The sequence below is a fragment of the Lytechinus pictus genome, chromosome 15 (assembly GCF_037042905.1).
Source record: "Lytechinus pictus isolate F3 Inbred chromosome 15, Lp3.0, whole genome shotgun sequence".
Lineage (NCBI taxonomy): Eukaryota > Metazoa > Echinodermata > Echinoidea > Temnopleuroida > Toxopneustidae > Lytechinus > Lytechinus pictus.
In genome coordinates this window covers 14,070,440-14,083,230 of record NC_087259.1, presented here as the reverse complement: position 1 = coordinate 14,083,230, position 12,791 = coordinate 14,070,440, and the positions used below count along the sequence as shown (strand labels likewise).

The 12,791-nt window shown below is 34.4% G+C and overlaps 1 protein-coding gene across 3 annotated transcripts in view; it reads left to right on the top strand.

Moving 5' to 3' along the window:
* Positions 1–2,185: 2,185 nt before the first annotated feature.
* LOC129277312 (G-protein-signaling modulator 2-like) overlaps positions 2,186–12,791 on the top strand; it is a 78,925-nt gene continuing 68,319 nt past the window's right edge. For 2 of the 3 annotated variants that reach the window (XM_064109968.1, XM_064109967.1), the window contains exon 1: positions 2,203–2,648. The gene's annotated coding sequence lies outside the window, so the exon portion shown is untranslated. Of the gene's footprint in view, positions 2,649–12,791 lie in introns of all 3 variants that reach the window. The other variant, XR_010295781.1, reaches the window with a different exon arrangement.

Genomic DNA, 12,791 nt, shown 5'->3' with positions numbered 1-12,791 from the left:
TCATTTCGTTTTTTCCTTCACTGTAAAAAATATTGGGTACAATTTTAACCAGCACGAGGGTAATTATGTGTCCAACCATTTACCGAATGCGGGAAGCATATACGTTAAAAAATAAGCAGCAATTACTTTAGAATGGGCAGTAGAAAATGATTAAACTTCTCGATTGGACGATTATAAAAAAGATATGCAGTTAAAGGTTGGGGATCGAGTAGACGTATGGCTAATAAATTGAAATAAAAAAAACAAAGCTCTATTATAATGACATAAAGACACTTTTCCGTCAATAGTAGGAGAAATAATTTTGATTGCTTTGTAAAAAGAATATGTCAAGGTATATTTACTATTCTAAATAAGAAATCGGTGAGAAAGAGACTCGAAATTTTACAAAATATTCGTGTTAAAAGCATTGTCCTTTATTACTAATAACAGGAGCAATAAATTTGATTGATTTGTAAATAGATTGTCAATGCCTATCTGCTACTTAAAAAAAAAACATAATTCGGATGCCGAAAGACGAGACTCGAATTTTTTAACAAAATTTGACGGAGTTAAAAGCGTTGTCTTTTAATGCTAATTTTAGGAGCAATAAGCTTGATTGATTTGTAAATAAATTAATGTCAAGGTCGATCTACTACAAGACTCGAAGTTTACAAAATTCGAGTAAAGTACTGTTATATTAATGTCATTTCCTTATATTTCATTAAATGATTTTAGGGGCATCAGAGTAAAAGTGATTTACGTGCGTGACAGAAAGATTTCGCAAATACGTGATAAAAGAGTGGCTGAAAAGTAATTTATCTATTTTATTTATTCATGTTGTATTTAACAAAATTCGATAAAAATTACAGTGGAGGGTAGTCCGGTTCAGTTATAAAACTGTTTTACAACGGAGCCCTCCACGAATAAAAAGAAACATAAACATGATACTAATCAAAAGCAGAACACATACATAGTAAATGAATAAATAACAGAAAATGAATATCATGAAATAGATAACATAACACAAATCATAATTTGAATAAATATTGAAAACATAAACAAAAACACAAAATAAAATATAAACAAAAACCGTGATTAAGTGTGGCTACACGTGGTATACCCCCCTCCCTCCCAAACTAGGCCAGGTTGTGAAAGTTTTTTGAAGTTATTTAGGGATTAGAGGTTTGTACGGACAATGGTAATTTATTGAAAATAGAATTTGCAGTGAATGAGAATGATCTTTTTTTGTATTCAGATTTAGGGTACGTATGGTATATTTGTAGACGATTTTGGGCAGAATGTCTATAAACAATGGGTCGTATAACAGATAATGGTTTCAAGTATTTTGGTGCAGAATCATTCCAAATTTTGTAAATTAGAATACATTGTTGGTATTTAATCCTCTGTTCAACGGATTGCCAGTTGAGTGTAGTTAAGCGAGTCTTTGATAACTAATTCCAATGTAATTTTGGAAACTCGGGGCATGAATTTCAGCAAAAAAACACTACTACTACTACTACTACTACTACTACTACTACTACTACTACTACTACTACTACTATACTACTACTACTACTATACTATGACTACTACTACTACTACTACTACTACTACTACTACTACTACTACTACTACTACTACTACTACAACAACAACAACTACTACTACTACTACTACTACTACTACTACTACTATACTACTACTACTATACTCCTACTACTACTACATACTACTACTACTACTACTACTATACAATACTATATACCACTACTACTACTACTATACTACTACCACCACTACTACCACTACTACTACTAGTAGTAGTACTACTATTACTACTACTACTACTACTACTACTACTACTACTACTACTACTACTACTACTACTACTACTACTACTACTACTACTACTACTACTACTACTACTACTACTACTACTACTAATACTAATACTACTATACTACCACTACTACTATTACTTTTACTATGCCTATGTAGAACTACTGATACATGTAGAATAGAGTTGTCCCGACCCCTACTTATACTCAAACTTTCTAACAAATACCTGTTTCATCCGTTGTGATTACTATATGATCAGGGTTATTGTAATTATAGGGAATTATACGGTAGTTATAATTTTGTGTTTGGCACTCCACCTGCATTGTTCTATCTAATATTGTTTGTGGTATAGCGCCATCAAGTGGTTATTACTCGATCTATTTCGTACACAAGATACAGTAGAGGGAAGCTACGGTAGATAGCGTTTTGCTTTTATATGGGCGGACAAATTTTTCAACGGCTTTTTCATCGACGTACCTCGCCGCCGATACGGTCCCATCATCCGTGCGCGATCCGTGATCGAGATCGACCAGTGGCAGCGCAGCGCCTGGGAACATCTGAACATAAAAGCCTGAAATTCGAAAGCTGTAACTTAAGTTGAATCGGACATTGTTCCGTGCTGAAGTCTGTGAATCTTCGACAGTTTCAAGATCAGATCATCGATCAGAGTTTCCGTTCATCTCCGACTCCGAGAGACCATCCTCGACTGAATCGCAAGTCTTCTCATTTCCAAAAAAAGGCCAGGCACTGCACAACACAGTCACACAAGGATTAGGGGCCGGCAATCAATCACTGTCACTGTGTCAGTCAGAATGGATATCTTCAGTCTAGTAAGTTTTTATTAATTTTTTAAAAACTCTATTTAATAAAAAAGAGTAGGCCGGCCTAGGAGTAGGACTAACGTGTTACTGTTAGACAATCTAACGCAATCTCTGAAAGAGTTCCCCACCAAAAATAACAAAAGATTAATAAGACTTTACCGTAATATACTAGTAATAGTTCCGGTTCGTTCATTTTTCTATCATTTTTTAAATTTTATGATAGCGGTCCCCAAGTCTGTGCACCTAATGATTTGAGTTGAGATTTTATTTAACATGAATTTCTTTTCATTTCATAAAACCTTTCAGTTGATTGATACGAGTTAGTGTGCCAAATATCTCCTAAAAATTTAAATTAAAAGAAACATAAGGCGTATGATTTTCTTGGAAAAAACCTCATTTTCAGATTGAACAAAAAAATGGTGCCCCAGGGCCCATGTCTGCTCACCCATTCACTTTGCACGCGATCAGGGGATTTTGATGAAAAAGTCTCCATTTTGAGGCCGTCACAAGAAATACCCAAATTTCATTATTTTTCCACCATTTTGAATCGGATTTGTGTATGTATTGCATGTGGAAAGTTTATGTTCATTGCGTACCGGTACCTTCCTCTTTTAGTAGAATAGCGCAGATACGCGTGTGTGCAGACAAGGGAGACTGCGCAGACTTAGGGGAACTTGCCATCTCTTGCTTACCTTAGTTGGGACTCGAACTCGCCTCGTTTTATCTGCAGTCAAGATCTCTTCCCGCTATGCTAGCGAGAAGCGCTGATACCAGAAGGGGTATTTTAACGATTATCAGCCAATTGTTTGACTAGTCTAGACTCACAGACCCAGGGTGCTACATAACTTTTTTGAAGCACTTGCCCAGTCGGGCAAGTAAATTTTCAAATAGTTGGAAAATACTTGCCCGAATATAGATTTCACTTGCCCGAAAAAATCCTTCAAAACAAAGTTTTATTGCTTCAAAACAAGTTATAGCCTTATAGTTTTACATACCATACCATTGACGGCTTTAAAAATACATTTTTCAATATGACTACTGATGTACCTTGTAGTTGTATTTCTTTTTTATCTTGAACATCATGACAAAATAAATGGTAAATATGCTCTTTAATTAATTTCCTAATGTCATATATTTTCCATATATTTTGGAGGGGACTAGGACACACAATAAAAAAAGGGGAAATCACTGAAAATAACCAGAGAAAAAAAATTAAGAGAGGGGGAGAGAATGAAAGAAAAAAAGTAAGAAGAAAGACAGAAAGGACGAAGAAATAAAGGAAGAAAGAAAAAAAAGGAAAAAAAAAGAAATAAAGAGAGAAAGAATGGCTGCGGGGAAGAGAAAGATGGAAAGATAGAAAGAAAGGAAGAAAGAAGGGAAAGGAGGATGGAAAGAAAAAAGAAAGAAAGAAAAAAAGTAGAAAAAAAATGAGAGGAAGAGAAAGGAAGGAAAGAAAGGAATGAATAAAAGGAAAACAAGAAAGAAAAAAGGTAAACAGAAAGGAAGGAAAAGGGAAAGAACGAAAACGAGAGAAAGGAAAGAAGGAAGAAAGAAAAGGTATAAGGATAGATGGAAGGAAGGAAAAAAAAGAAAAGAAAGATACAACGAAAGACAGAAAGAAATGAAGGAAGGAATGAAGGAAAGAGATGAAGGAAGGCAGAAAGAAAAAATAAGGAAGAAAAGAAAGGATGGATGGAAAAAAAAAGAAAGATCAAAAGAACAAAAAAAAATAAAATCAGAAAGAAAGAAGGAAAGAAAGGAAGAAAGGAAGAAGGAAAGAAAGAAAAAAAATAGAAAAAACTTGAGGGGAAGAGAAAGGAAGGAAAGAAAGGAACGAATAAAAAAAGAAAAAGAAAGAAAAAAGGTAGAAAGGAAGAAAGAAAAGAGAAAAAGAAAAGGTAAAGGATTGATGGAAGGAAGGAAAAGAGAAAGAAAGAAAATGAGAGAAATGAAAGAAGGAAGATAGGAAGAAAGAAAAGGTATAGGGCCTATAGGATAGATGGAAGAAAGGGAAAAAAAAAAGAAAAGAAAGATACAACGAAAGACAGAAAGAAATGAAGGAAGGAATGAAGGAAAGAGATGAAGGAAGATAGGAAGAAAGAAAAGGTATATAGGATAGATGGAAGGAAGGAAAAAAGAAAGATCAAAAGAACGAAAGACAGAAATAAAGAAAAACAGAAAGAAAGAAAGAAAGGAAGGAAGGAGAAAGAAAGAAAGGAAGGAAGGAGAAAGAAAGAATGAAAGACAGAAAGGAAGGAATGAAGGAAAGAAAGAAAAGAAAGAATGAAAGGGATGAAGAAAATAAGGAAGAAAAAAAGACGGGAAGAAAAGGTAAAGAATGGATGGACGGAAGGAAGAGAGTAAGAAAGAATGAAAGGAAGGGGAAAAAGAAGGAAGGATTAAAGAAAGAGGTAAACAAAGGTTGGATTGAAGGAAAAAATGAAAAAAGATAGAAAGAAAAGAATGACAGCTATAGTAACAGAAAAAATGAACAAAAGGAAGGAAATTTAAAAAAAGAGATTATAAAGAAGGAAAGATAGGCAGAAAGAAAGAAAATAGAGAGGAAGAAAGCTCAAACTATCCAGTCATAAATAAATAAGAAAATTTATCAATTTCCTTGGCTAAAAAAATAGTTACGAAAGAAACCATGTTTATCAACATACACACAAATGCATATGTGGGACTGTCAAACAATGTATTTCAGTGTGTGCGATACAGACGATCATTCGAAACCCGATCTTTTTGAAGCATAACAGAAGTGAAAATTTCTCCTTTTACTGCTTACAAATAACAGAGCTACCCCAATTTTTAGGAAATATGGACATTACAAGAATTTTCATTGGTAAGAAATTGAATTTTGACAGTTCTGTGGGAGATTTCTTCCAGAGCAAACTTTGTTCGTGCAGGACCGTACTCCGTAGAAACTTAACTACCGGTACATGCATCGGCTGCATGGACTAGGCGCTAGCTAGCTAGGTATGCTATACTGCCATTGACTCTGTGTGTGTGTGTACGTCTCTGAGCTGTGTGTTTATTGCAGAAAATGGCGCAAATTTTTCAATTCGAATTATAAACTTTTTTGAAAGAAGAAATTAATGATATTGCTCTTTTTTGTCTCTTTTTCTTTTCTATATTTTGATGGTGGAATATGGGGAATCTTTCTAAAATATAATTTTCATAGGAGAATTTTGCTTGCCCTATTCGGGCAAGCAGTTTTTGTCTTTGCTTCAAAACACTTGCCCGACTCTAACTTTTACTTGCCCCGGGCAATCGGGCAAGCGCTTATGTCACACCCTGAGACCCTTTACTGACTAAATAAACTGATGATGATGTCTATTGACATTTACTCGCACTATCATGACTATAAAGCTACGTATGTAGATCCTGCTCGAAATTTGACGGAATACAGTCATATTTTGGTATGTATTTCCACTCCCCGTTCTATATTCTGTTTCGAGGAGTTTTTAAACATTTTTTTTTAATTTCTCCTCTTACACAGATGCCTCTCGATCTTTTTCCTTTCTTCCTGATTTTCTCCCTCCGATGTATTTGGAGATCAGCCCTATGAAGGCAAATGAAGGAGTTAAGACAGGACAAGTCAATTATCATTGTAAAGACAATGTTTATGTAGTTTAATCGTGTCTATATGCAGGTCCTGAGCATGTATCAATAAATTTCAATCGACACATATGTTGTATTTCAGGAAATCATTAGCTTTGTTGTATGGTTCCGATCAAATCATCAGAAAAGACAGCACTTGACAAAGCAGCTCTATTGAAAACTGTGGAGAATCCTGTGTGATATTGAGTTGCTTATCGCCCTTTTGTACATGTACATGTATATGAAAGAAGTGAGCGACTTATTTCTGTCTCATCTTGCATTAATGTACATGTAGTTTCAGGTCTCTTGATTAAGGTCATAGGTCATTTAGGGTTCAGTGAACTTTGACCATGTTTGGGGAATCAACATTAAAATCTTAAGTTAACCAAGGTTAAGTTTTTGAAATGTCATTCATAACTTTGAAACTAATTGGATGTATTTCATGAAACTTGGACATAAAGGGTAATCAAGGACCTCTGATCATCTTGCATGCGTTTCAGGTTACATGAGCAAGGCTAAAGGTCATTTGAGCTCAATTAGCTCTAATTATTAACTGAATTTGTTGTTTTTGTGAAAAATTATTCATTTTAGGTGAAAGAAACAGAAATATTTCATTACTGTGGAGCCATTATGCAAGATTACCATCTTTTTCCCACATTGATTTTGGTCCCATTTTTCTGCGAAAATTGATTTTTGACACAAATTTATCTCTAGATACAAGAATAGTTCTTATTGTATACAGTCTATTCTTAAAGTAAATTACAACAAGTTTATTTCAGAATGTTTTTTTAAAGTACAATTAAGTATTTGCCTATAAGCATTGTACAGGACAATCTGAGAGTCCTGTAGACCCTTCATCATGTACATTTGATCACAATAAATCCAATGTCATTCCATACTAGTCTGCAGGCATAGACCCTGATTAAAAACTTCAGTCAAGTGTGTCTTTACAAAAGACTAGCACATACATGTACTTCAATTTGGGTCTTCAGTACACAAGTCATAGGCTGTTCATTCAGACCCCTAAACTTGAGTGAAGGGTTTGCACAGCAAACCACTGTAATTCCATGCTTGTTCAATATATTCTCTTTTGAATGAGCGCACCAATAAAAACTAAAGAACAACAACAATAATATGTAAAAGATAGAGATCTTACAATCTACAGTCAATTATAACGCCGCAGTATAACGAGATAGTTAATTGTTACAAATTACAACAATAACCAGGAATTACTTTAATTGTTAGACAAAATTGTTTATAGACAAATAACAACAATAACCAAGAAGTCCTTTAATAGTTGACAATAAACAGACAGTACGCTAATAATCTTCATGAATGCAAAGAGAATTCTGATCAGAACTGGTAGGCAAAATAATAATAATAATAATATTGAGCTTTTATATAGCGCTTAATACAATACAGTTTCTAAGCGCTTTACAATTTAAACAGAACGTGAATAAAACAAGTACAATATAATCAATTTAAATAGAAACAAAGTATGAATATAAGTGTACAATTTTAAAAGGTAATTAATGTCAATCATTCATATAAACAACAAATCAATAAATGAAATAGAAAGAAAATAACAGATAACTGGTAATCATTAAGTGAAATTTACATGAAGAGGTAATGAAATATCAATCATATATTAAAAAACAACAAATCAATAGAAAGATAAAAATAACTGGTCATTGCAACAGCTTTCTTGTTTTGTTGATTAAAAAGATGGGTTTTTAGTAGATTTTTAAATACATCGACAGCAGGAGAATTCTGAATGTGGGCAGGGAGATTATTCCAGAGAGCAGTGGCACACACCGAGAAAGCACGATCACCTTAAAATGTTTTATAGATCACCTTAGAAATCACTGTTGATAAATTGAAAGGAATTTTAAATGTATTATAGCAAAGCAGGATAGGTGAGCACCCAACCCATGGCAATTAACCTTGTTTCATATCTAGGCTAAAACAAGGGTTGTCATGTACACTTTGCAATACATTGTACGTATGTAGGTTAATGCATAGCATGTTTTTTAGAAACATTAATTGAACACATTTTTACATCACCCGGCTGATTGCGGGTAACCAGGCTATCACAATGCTGTATGGCCATACTAAAAAGCCAATAGATCTATGGAAAATAGACAATTTTGAAGACAACTGGTATACCTGGTGGGTGTTTCATGAAAGTTGTCAGCACTGACTAAATTGTCAGTGCTGACAATTTCAGTGAAATCCTTGGTTTTGATTGGCTGAAAGGCAATAGCCTCTGACTGTTACTATGGTAACTGTCGGAGAAAGACAACTTGTCGGTGCTGACAACTTTCATGAAACGGCCCCCTGATGTCACTCAAAGAAAGCTTTGCCCTTGCATGCATGTAATACAGTAGAAATGTATGATTTACTGGTACTTGGTCTATTCGTATATCCAGGGTATTGATGTATACAGTATTACGTACATGTCTGTTGTAATGTCTGTCAATGTAAAGAATCTTCCTCTACCGGTACCTTGAAATTTTCTTGCCCTATCTATGTACTGTATGGGTGCAGGATGGGGCTTTATTTACACCTACATTTACATGTAATTGCATATCTACTGTACATGTGGATAAGTCAACCCTGATGTTGTTGAACATAGAACTATGTAAAAAAATGGGTGAGAGAAAAATAGAATACATTTATTTATGGCCCGTATTCTGAAAGCTACTCTGGTCTAAACCCTAGTCCCTAAACCCTAAACTCTAAAGTTGTGGTTTAAGTATAGATAGCCAACTGTGACAGATATCTCTATACGTCAGCTCATTTGGCACTCAAATTCAAATAAACATCGTATCTCCAAGTGCATACAGAGACAATCTTCCTGTACCTTGAAAATTTCTTGCCCTATGTACTGACAAATTCTCGTCATGGGTGCAGGATGGGGCTTTATTTACACCTACATGTAGTTGCACATCTACAGTACATGATGATGTGGATAAGCCAACCCTGATACTGTTGAATATTGAAATATGTAAAAAAATGGGTGAGAGAAAAATAGAATACATGTATTTATGGCCCGTATTCTGAAAGCTACTCTGGTCTAAACCCTAGTCTAGAGTTGTGGTTTAACTTTAACTATGAATAGCCATTTGTGACAGATATCTCTAACAGTACATACGTCAGCTCATTTGACATTCAAATTCAAATAAACATCGTATCTCCAAGGGCATACAGAGACGGTTTTGTCCCTTGCCTATTAAAGTCTTAATATAGGCCTATAAAGTCATTGAGTGTATAATTCTAGCCAGTACTACATATATTGTATTGATATTCTGTTTTCCTCTAAAGTCAAGTCAACTATTCAGTTTTCAGAATTATAAACTTCGTTCCTTGAGCTTCCTCTCTTATTTCATGTACTTGTACAAATATTCATATCTGTTTTCATGTACTTTTGTTATATATTTTCTATTAAAAAATTACTGTCTTTAAATGTTTTGAGTGCTTTTAATCAATTGCCTTGTCAGTGTCTTACTCTTTGAATTAGATCTGCTATAGCAAGGCTCGACATTAGCGGTGGCCCGGTGGCCCGGGGCCACCAGAAATTCACCTCGGGCAACCATTATTGATAAAATGTTAAGTTTTGGTGGCCCGAATCGGGCAACCAATAATTTTCAAAGTAGCGCAATTTTTCTCCCGATTTTGCACGCATTTATCAACTTTCTACAGTTCAAATTGCAACCCAGTTCGTCATGCGCCCTTTTTGTTGATCTACACACAAATACACTCACACAAAGTTTGCATATTAGGCCTACAGCTATAGCATACAGTAGCTACATGTATTATCCAGCCAGCCGCGCTGGCCGGCTGGCGTGAGCTTTGCATGAAGCCACTGCATACAGCTGTGCTCTAGATCTAGCTCAGCCTATTCAGACTCAGGGAGCTGCGATAAAAAATGTTGCTGCTAAGAAATCTTCCACAGAACTTTGAAAATCTGAGTCAAAGTCACATTTTACACCAATGAAATGACATTCTACAGTCTATATTACGAAAATTTGGTGTACCCTGATTATTTGCAAGCATTAAGAAGAGGAATTATGACCTCTCTTTTGACTACAAAAGACCGATTTCCAAATGAATTAATACACATAAAAACACATAGGCAAGTACATCACAGTCCCACGTGTGCATTTGTATGTATGTTGATACTTTGTTTCTTTCGAAGCTGTGTCTTTTCTAGCCAAAAATAAACAGACAGTTTCTTTCTTTCTTGTTTATAAATGACTTCTTAAACCACTCTTGAGAAAGTAAATACTTTGGGAAGGCATTTCATTGATATGAAATGTGAATTTTTCCAACATTTTGGCAAATATAGGGAAGGACTTTTCTCACACTTTTTTTCCAGATATAACTTTTGCCGTTTTCTTCTTATTTTTTTTCTTTCATTTTTTTTACAGTGGTTAAACCATTTATACCCCTTCCCATTGAATATGCCTGATTAAGAAATATGTTTCTACTGAAAATAAAATAATACAAACTAAAGGATATAAAAATAGAAATGTGCCATTCCCAGAAGGTAAGTGAAAATTATTTGCTTGGCTTTTAATTATATTCCAGTCAGAAAAGACTGTTGCCACAGCTGCTAAAAAAATATTCGTAATGGCTTCTTAATTTCCCCCTTTTCCCATGTTTATATTAATTTTGTTTTATTCATTTTTCTTTCACTTTCTTTTCTTTTTTTCTCTCTAAATTTTTTCTTTTCTTTTTTTTCCCTGTTCTTTGTTTTTTCTTTCTTCATTTTCTTTCTTTTGTTTTATTTCACTTATTTCTTTTATTATTTTTGTTTTCTTTTTGTAATATACTTTTTGAAAATTATTTTCATTTGTTTCCCCCATTTATGCATTGTTCTAATTTTGCAGCATGTTTTTCTGTAATTTTCTCCTGCTATAATATGCTGCAAAAGAGAAAACGGAAATAAACTGGATTTGGGGCCTGCATAATCTAGGTTTTAGGATTGAAAGAGGAAGAAATGAAAAACCATTGTTTTGTATATCTATCTGAGTTTGCTACGCACTATTTATTTACTTTACCATTATGAGTGTGTGTCTATAGGCCTACGGAGATTTTAAAAAAAAGTCCACACAACCTGCGAACAATAAAATTCATTTATTCTCTTTCAATCATTTCATTTTTACAGCGCTAGAAACAATTTATACATGTATTTTACCACAAGCCGATTAGCAAAGTAAAATAACAGCAAACAAGGTTTACATACAAGATGATAAAGTGAAAGTACTTAGTGGTAGTGGCTGCAGAATTAATATTTCAGAAGTTTGTTTTATTAATTTTTAATGTGTTTCTTTATATTTTTAGGGCCACCAAACTTTAATATCGGGCCACCAAAAAAAATTATTTGATGGTTTTGGTGGCCCGAATGGGCCACCACCAAAAAAAGTTAATGTGGAGCCTTGCTATAGATAAAAATTTTCTCAAGCACAAATCATCTAATTAGATGGCTTTATCACATTTAATGGAAATTGTGCGCAGGAAATCAAGAGTAAAAATCATGGGTAACCATGGAAATGAGTCATATTATTTTCCTTTTCTTTCATTTGTGTTCAAATGATATCTTGTGGCATTGGAGAAGGGAAGTCTTCTTTTGAAAGAAATAAAGTCGAGTTTCTTGACATCATTTCCATTGATAATGATGTCAAACATGAGTCATATTGGTTGCATCACATTTTACATTCTGTGACTTCTGACTCACAACGAGACTACTTCAACGTACATGTGCCGGTCACAGTATGATCACATCAGGGCCCTGTTGCATGAAAGGGTAATTTGCCAACCAATTGTAACTACCATGGTAACAATGATCAACAGCCAATCAAAATCAAGGATCCCGTGCAAGTTACCATTGCATGGCAAAGTTACCCTATTAGGTGCAACGGGACCCAGGAGTGTGACTTCATTCAGCAGATAGTGATATTCAATGACTAATATTTTGCCCTGAGCCAATCAGATGTAAGGATTTTAGTAGCTTATAACAGATGTAGCCAGTCAAAATCACAAACTATTTGTTGAACATGAAATGCTCCTCAGGTCGTAGCGAATTCTAAATGTTTATGAATCAGTAGTTTTTTTTGGGGTTTTACGTTGGGACTTGTGGATTCAAAACTGACTCTTGAATCATTACAAGCACATTTAGCCCTAGTATGGTTGTAGTGGAGAGAATTTGTCCAACTAGATCCAATTTCAGCTCTGATGTGAACAATGTACAGTATGGTATCTTGACAAATCATTCATTAGAAATAGCATACAATATTTTGTAATGCTGAAGGTCTCAATGCATTTGATGTCTTTAAAATATGGCAATAAGATTATTTCTCCAATTCAACTTAGGCTATACATGTAATAGTCTCCTGTCTTGAAATGACCATTTTCTTGGGAGGGATCTCCTAAATGATACAAATGTTGAAATATTGGAGGGCATTATAATGGTAAACTGTATGCAAAAACTTATTTGTGAAGGTGTCGTGTGAACCCAACTGTTGTACAGCATAGTGCATAATGTACACT